General features: G+C 42.5%; 1 pseudogene; it reads left to right on the forward strand.

Annotated features, from left to right (window-relative positions):
• Window positions 1–1,009: 1,009 nt before the first annotated feature.
• On the forward strand, window positions 1,010–3,094 carry LOC139469122 (E3 ubiquitin-protein ligase TRIM56-like; annotated as a pseudogene).
• The last annotated feature ends 3,690 nt before the right edge of the window (window positions 3,095–6,784 follow it).

Here is a 6,784-nt window from a genome sequence, read left to right on the forward strand (position 1 = left end):
GTATTACTGTCATCACATACATAACTTTTGAGCATATAAAAAAAAAAGGGAGACAACACTTATCTGCTTTCAAATGTGTCTTGTACATGCCGAATGACTGATCACGGAAATGGGCGAGCAATGCCGATCGCTGTTATCAATACATTGACTCAGTCAGTAAAAACGTAGATTTACCAGTTTTCAAATAGCTTAAGACAACACGTTTTCAAACTGGGATACATTGTTTTATAAATTGAACACAATCCCTTACTGTTGCAGAAGGAAGTAACGTGTTGTACTTTCCTTATGACATTCGACCTGGACTTTGGATGTCTGTCACATGTGATAACAATGTTTACGCCCACCAGCTAGAGAGCAGAACATTGAGACAAACAGGCATGACGCGGCGATGTTTTCAACTGTAGTCAACCCTTAACGTAGGTACGACAATGTACACGAATGTCTCTATGTGCGTACAGTGATGTTTATGGCCTTAATAACAGGGTACAGGTTTACTCGCATTTGCATGCGAAGCTAGAAACAAATAAGAATGTGCAGTGATGCAGTGATGTAGTCACTGAAACAGATGCTGGAAAAGATTTCGATGGAGCACAAATAGAGCAAGTGTTCTGTGTTTCATTAACTAGTAGCAGATATCACTGGCCTATCGCCAGAGCCGTGTTAACTACGCCTCCAACACTCAGGGGAGAAACAGCCATCCACACATAAGTTATCGAAAAATCTATTGTTTGGTTAACTCAAAGAGCACGGCCCTGGCGATAGGCCAATGATGTCTGCTACTAATTCATGAAAAAAAGAACAGTTGCTCTATTTGTGCTCCTTAGAAATCTTTTCCAGCAACTGTTTCAGTGACTACATAACTACATCACTGCACATTCTTAGTACAAGCTACCAGGGATCCTGGCAGTACCATTTTCGGGATGTGCCAACCAAAATACACATTGCCCCATTACAGAAACCGACGAGTTTCACCTGAAAATAATTTTTGACCTTCATTTTGGTTTTTCAGATGGCGACATCCCAGAATGAGAAAGTGATGGAATTCCTCACCTGTGGGATCTGCCAGGAACTGTACACAGACCTCTGTACACTGAGGTGTGATCACACATTCTGCAGGAAATGTGTCACCAAGTACATCCAAACCAGACCAGATGCTGTATAGTCCCAGATAATCCCATGTGCCTTCTGTCGACAAGATACCAAGGTCCCCCACCCCAGCCGGCCAGTGGAGGAGTGGGCGGGGCAGATCAAACCAAGCATTATTATACATGGGCTGATTGACACTCTGGGGGCCGAGGGAGATGTACCAGGTAAAGTTCAACCAGAAGTAACATTCATATCGATCAGTTAATCATGTTCAAGAAACGTATTCATCAGGAATAATGTCAATCCAGTTTGATGAATTATTTTGTAGAAGGTGAGCCAGGTGAACAAGATAAAGGTACAACCAGTTGTAATATTTAAAATGATTAATCACCTGTGTTTATGGTAAAGTAATTATTCATGAGAAATTGAAACTTGAAATAGTTCATTAAGTTTGATTGTTTATTGAACGTTAAATAAAGACTGTTTACATACTTAGCATTCCCATATTGTTTTGTTTTAGAAACAATACGTTCGTACTTCTGTTCACAGAGACGTCAAGCACCTGCTGCAGGATCTGTCAACAAATAGGGGAGACAACTCCAGGTGCCTTGTGGTGTCCTGAGTGTGAAGTAGCCCTCTGTGACAGATGTGTGAAGACACACCGGGTGAGCCCTACGTCACAGAACCATGACCTGTGTGACCTGTCATCTAGGTATAAAGGCAGACGGAGAGTCAAGTGTGCAGAGCACAAGAGTAACAATGTAGATTTCCACTGTAAAGACTGTCAGAAGACTGCTTGTCAGACATGTTGTATCATCCACCACAGAGCTTGTAAAACTGTCATCACCATTGAGTCTATGAGGCCAGAGATGAAGACAGTACTGCTGGAGAAGAGATTTGGCATAGGGGAGAGACTGAAGGTGAGGTCGAAGAAGGTAGAGGTGAAAAACGAGAAACTACAAAATAGTTCAAGAATCACGGAGTTAACTGTGCAAAATATTAAATCAATTTGTCAAATAGCTATAAACAAGATTAAAGAGAAAGAAACACAACTCTTGGATGAACTGAATCACATAACACAGACGTGCGCCGGCCTGGGAGTTGGGGGCTGTAGAGTTGGGGGATGTCAGGAACACAGACACAGCAGACACTCGGAGAATAGATGACATCAGGTTCACACCTGACACTGACAACGTCCAGCACATCCTAGATGACCTACAACTGGGGAAGATTGACGTCACATACCAGGATGAGGGCACATGTCTGCCGTCTCCAGTGCTGGTTCACACGATTGATGGGAAGATGGCGGGCGATGAGGTGGAGCCTGATCTAAGACCGGGTGAAGAAGTGTGTGAAATCTTTGTACACAAGAAACAATCAACCATGTCAAAGTAGACTCCCCCTGGATAACTCTCCATGTGGTGTAACACAGTTGAAGGAGAACCAGGTGATGGTTGCCGTCCCATTCCCCAGTCAGATTTTAACAGTAGAAGTGACCCCTGACCTGGTGCTGCTCTCAACCATCACAACAAGCAAGATCTACTTCATTCTCGCTGTTCTGAGTCCTTCATCTCTAGCAGCAGGTAGTAAGAACTGTGTTGATATCCTGGACATGGCGGGACACGTGCTGAGGTCAATCACTAAACACAACAAGAAGAAACTATTTCCCTCCCCGTTCCACATGTGTGTCAACAACAAGGGCAACATACTCCTGTCTGACTGTGAGAAGAAGTCTGTGACATGTCTGACGTCAGAGGGGGATGTTGTGTGAAGGTACGCCCCTACCGGAGACAGAGCACTCAGCTGCCCTTGTGGCATAACAACTACCGACAAAGGAGACATCTTGCTTACAGACAGGAACACCAACAAGGTGATACAGCTGACAGAGTCGGGGGAGTATGTCAGGGATGTCCTAATGTCAAAAGACATGTATGGTATATTCTGTGATAAATACGGAACCTTCTTTCTGTGTACAAACACGGAAGTGAAAGAGTATATGTTAGTCTGATAGAAAACAAAAACTGAAGGGTTATTCCAGTGATGTGCATTGGGTTACTCTGGAAATGATTATGTGAAAATGGTGTGGAGAAAATAGATCCAGTCAATGTATAGAGCACTCAGTATCAAATAAAGTCTTCACCAAAACCTGGGGTGCCACTAATTCACTCATTTGGTCACAAAAGGATTAAGATTACTTAACAATAAAAACAATGATATGCTATAAAGAAAGAGTGGGCGGTTATATTTTTACGACGATTTCGGCAATAACATAGCCCTGAAATGGACCTTACATGCTCCCTGGTCCGAGTGTAGAAAAACAGCAGTAGTGGTAATTAAGTGGGACAGTTTTTAATTCGATCATAATCAACATCAATTTGTTGAAATACGCACGATGTGCGTGGATTCAACATTCTCCTCAAGATAAGATCCCATCTAATTTCGTCCATGATAAAATCCGCTGTTTGAAGTAAAACACACACCATGATTGTGACAAGAAATCTACGAAAACATTTTTGTTGATTTGGTAAGTAGTCAGTGATGACAAACATCATTGTAACTTTGCCCACACAATGCAGAAATGTTAATACTTGGTAAGCATTAAGCTCTTCAATCCTTATGTTTCTTCATTTGCCGGCTCTCAACACCTATACAGAAAGCGCAGTATACTCGGTTTGTTTGTTGTTTTACGCCGCGCTCAGCAATACGCCAGCTATATGACGGCAGTCTGTAAATAATGGAGTCTGGACCGGACAACCCAGTGACTAATATCATGAGCACCTATCTACGCAGTTGGGATACGATAACATGCATCGACCAAGTCAGCGAGCCTGACCCCCCGTTAGTCGCCTCTTATAAAGGATAGTCGCCTTTTATGGCAAGCATGGGTTTCAGAATACCTATATATATTCTAACCTGGATATACACGGGTGAAACTCATGAAGTCAAAGTATTAATCTCAGTTTGTGTTCCAACTTTACAGTGATTGGTTTTCAGTCACAGCTCGTGCTGGTGGGGTCTGGCAGTTGTGCATTTAATGTACCCTGAGCTGAACTGTGACCAAATCAAGTTTGCTTTCAAAGGAACAACAACCCCATACAATCACTGATCCGCCCCCGCATGCCACTGTTTCCTTGATGTTGGGCTGATGTTCCCTTTTGCCTTCAGACACGAGTCCTACCATCAGTGTGGTGCAAGACCCAACTCTTGTCAGACCAACGAGGGGCGGTCGGGTAGCCAAGTGGTTAAAGCGTTCGCTCGTCACGCCGACCGAAGACCCGGGTTCGATTCCCGACATGGGTACAATGTGTGAAGCCCATTTCTCGTGTCCCCCATTGTGATATTGCTGGAATATTGCTAAAAGCGGCATAAAACCATACTCACTCACTCACTCACTCAGACCAACGAATCATCCATGATGTTCCAGTATACTCTAGTCTGACACTCTGCTAAACGGTCCCGACTGCGTTGTAGTGAGAGGAGTGAGGCCTGTTAATGGTCTTCTGGCGCTTAATCCTGCTACATTCAGTTGATGCCTGAAGGTGCCCAGGGACACTGTTGTTGGTGTGATGACTAAAAACAGCGCAAGTTGAAGTTGGAACCCGTTTTGCCTTGCGTTAAAAGACCCTCTTCTCTCTGCCACTGGTCTTCCGTGGACGTCCTGACCTCAGCAAGTCCCTCACATGTCCAATCAATACCGTGACATGATATGCTCGTATATGGTGCATGCTAATGATTTGACATCCTTCTTTTTCTGGGATAGTACGCTTAAGCATTTCAGTTACAATTGTTTCAAAAAGAGACTTTAAATGTGATTGAACATTCATACAAATTAATAGCAGTAAAGACGCATGACCTTCTGTCACCAAGCATCAGTTTCTATATAGAGAACCCCCAGGTGTGCATACCGCTCACATGAACGCGCCCAGAGTTGCGCAGTTAAGCCGGCTACCATTCTACATGCAGATGATGTGTCAGCACACAGTGTACCATTTGAAAATCTCTTCATTGAAAATTAACTCGCAATTACACTTCAAGTTTGGTGGTGCGGTACTTTCGACGAGGTGCATATACATTCTGCCATATCCAATATATTTATCTTCAATGGGTTATCCCTAATTGGACAGGATCCCAAATCGGGAATATTAATCTTCGCGCTGTACAGTCAAAACTCAGAAACACATTTTAAGTTAGTGGGAATAACTCCCTTTTGTCCGCCTCATGCATACAATGTGGAAAGGAAATATCGAAAACAACACAAGGTGCCCCCGTGAGAGCTTTGGGGGAATAATTAAGGTAACAGTTCTTGGTGTTGGCAGGCAAAGCTTATGAGCGTGAACTACCAAATAATCTTATTCCGTGTTGGTGTCAACGTCAAACTGTTGTTCTGTCACATCTACAGCAGGCTGATGGGTAACAGATAATTAGGAGAGGTGGCTAAACATTTCTGAGCCTAAATTTGATGAACTCTGGTACAATGTGTGAAGCCCATTTCTAGTGTCCACCGCGTGATATTGCTGGAATATTGCTAACAGCGGCGTAAAACCATACTCACTCACTATATCTCATAGGATATATATCAACAAGAAAACAGCGTTAACACTATCCCCCGACAAGGGGTATATTAGAGTTATTTTTGTTTATATAGTGATGAGCATTTGAAGTTAATGTTGAAGAGCATGCAGTAAGGGCATTAACTCATGTAAAATACATGTAGCAATTGGGGTAACTCGCAAAAAAAATATTGATAACAACTCTTTTCGAACTCAGTCTTGAAAAGTATCCCTTTCATAAGCTTGCATGTAACTTCAGTGGTCCCCATTGCAGACACTATGCATTACGTAAAACGTACTTATGGAATAACTAAACCAACAGGCACATTTTTGATATAGCATAAATCATATTTTGTCTGAGCCCTGACGAAAAACCTTTCCCGGATGTATAAAAAACGAAAGTAAACACCGCAATACAAACTGTGACAATAGGAAGCGGCGCCGTTCTAAATAGGAGACGACAGAAGTCGAAGCTGAAGAGACCCAGACATGTGATGACACTGAACCGTCGAAAACATTCATCACTTTGGCCTTTCCTCCTTTTATCACGCCGTGACATACCAGAAATACTGCTGAAAGTAGAGGTAGGAACAGTATAATGTACTGATACTGCACGGATAATGCACGGATAATGTATGGATAGTGTAATTTATCATATAATGGGTAGGTTTCTCGGCAGGATAAAGCCGACGGATAAAAACGATATCCGTTGGGGTCATATGCGGATAGAGATGAAAATATCAAAGGTCAAGTAGGGACTACTTTCACTGTTTATACACAAACAGTGAAAGTCGCCCTCGTCATTCGGATATCGAGTCAGAATTAACCATCGGGAATCTGGATAAACTACAGGGATAATTGCTATCATTATCAAAAGAACAGTCTAATATACTGAAAATCCGTGTCTAACTGTGACGTAGTTAAGGCATTTTATAAGTTTTGGCAACTTTGGAAATATAAATTTCGAAACAATTTTGCGAGGGCACGAGGCCTAGCCAAGCAGGATCAGTAGCCATATCTGCGGCTTGAAACCTTCTTAACAAATTAAAATAGTTGCATTTGGCCGAAATATATTTGAATTGTTACCTTGTTTCGTTTTGTCTCTGTGTGTACATCTGACTACACTTTTTAACGTTATGACAGAACAG

Source organism: Haliotis cracherodii, unplaced genomic scaffold (assembly GCF_022045235.1).
Source record: "Haliotis cracherodii isolate W230 unplaced genomic scaffold, xgHalCrac1.p SCAF_2, whole genome shotgun sequence".
Taxonomy (NCBI): domain Eukaryota; kingdom Metazoa; phylum Mollusca; class Gastropoda; order Lepetellida; family Haliotidae; genus Haliotis; species Haliotis cracherodii.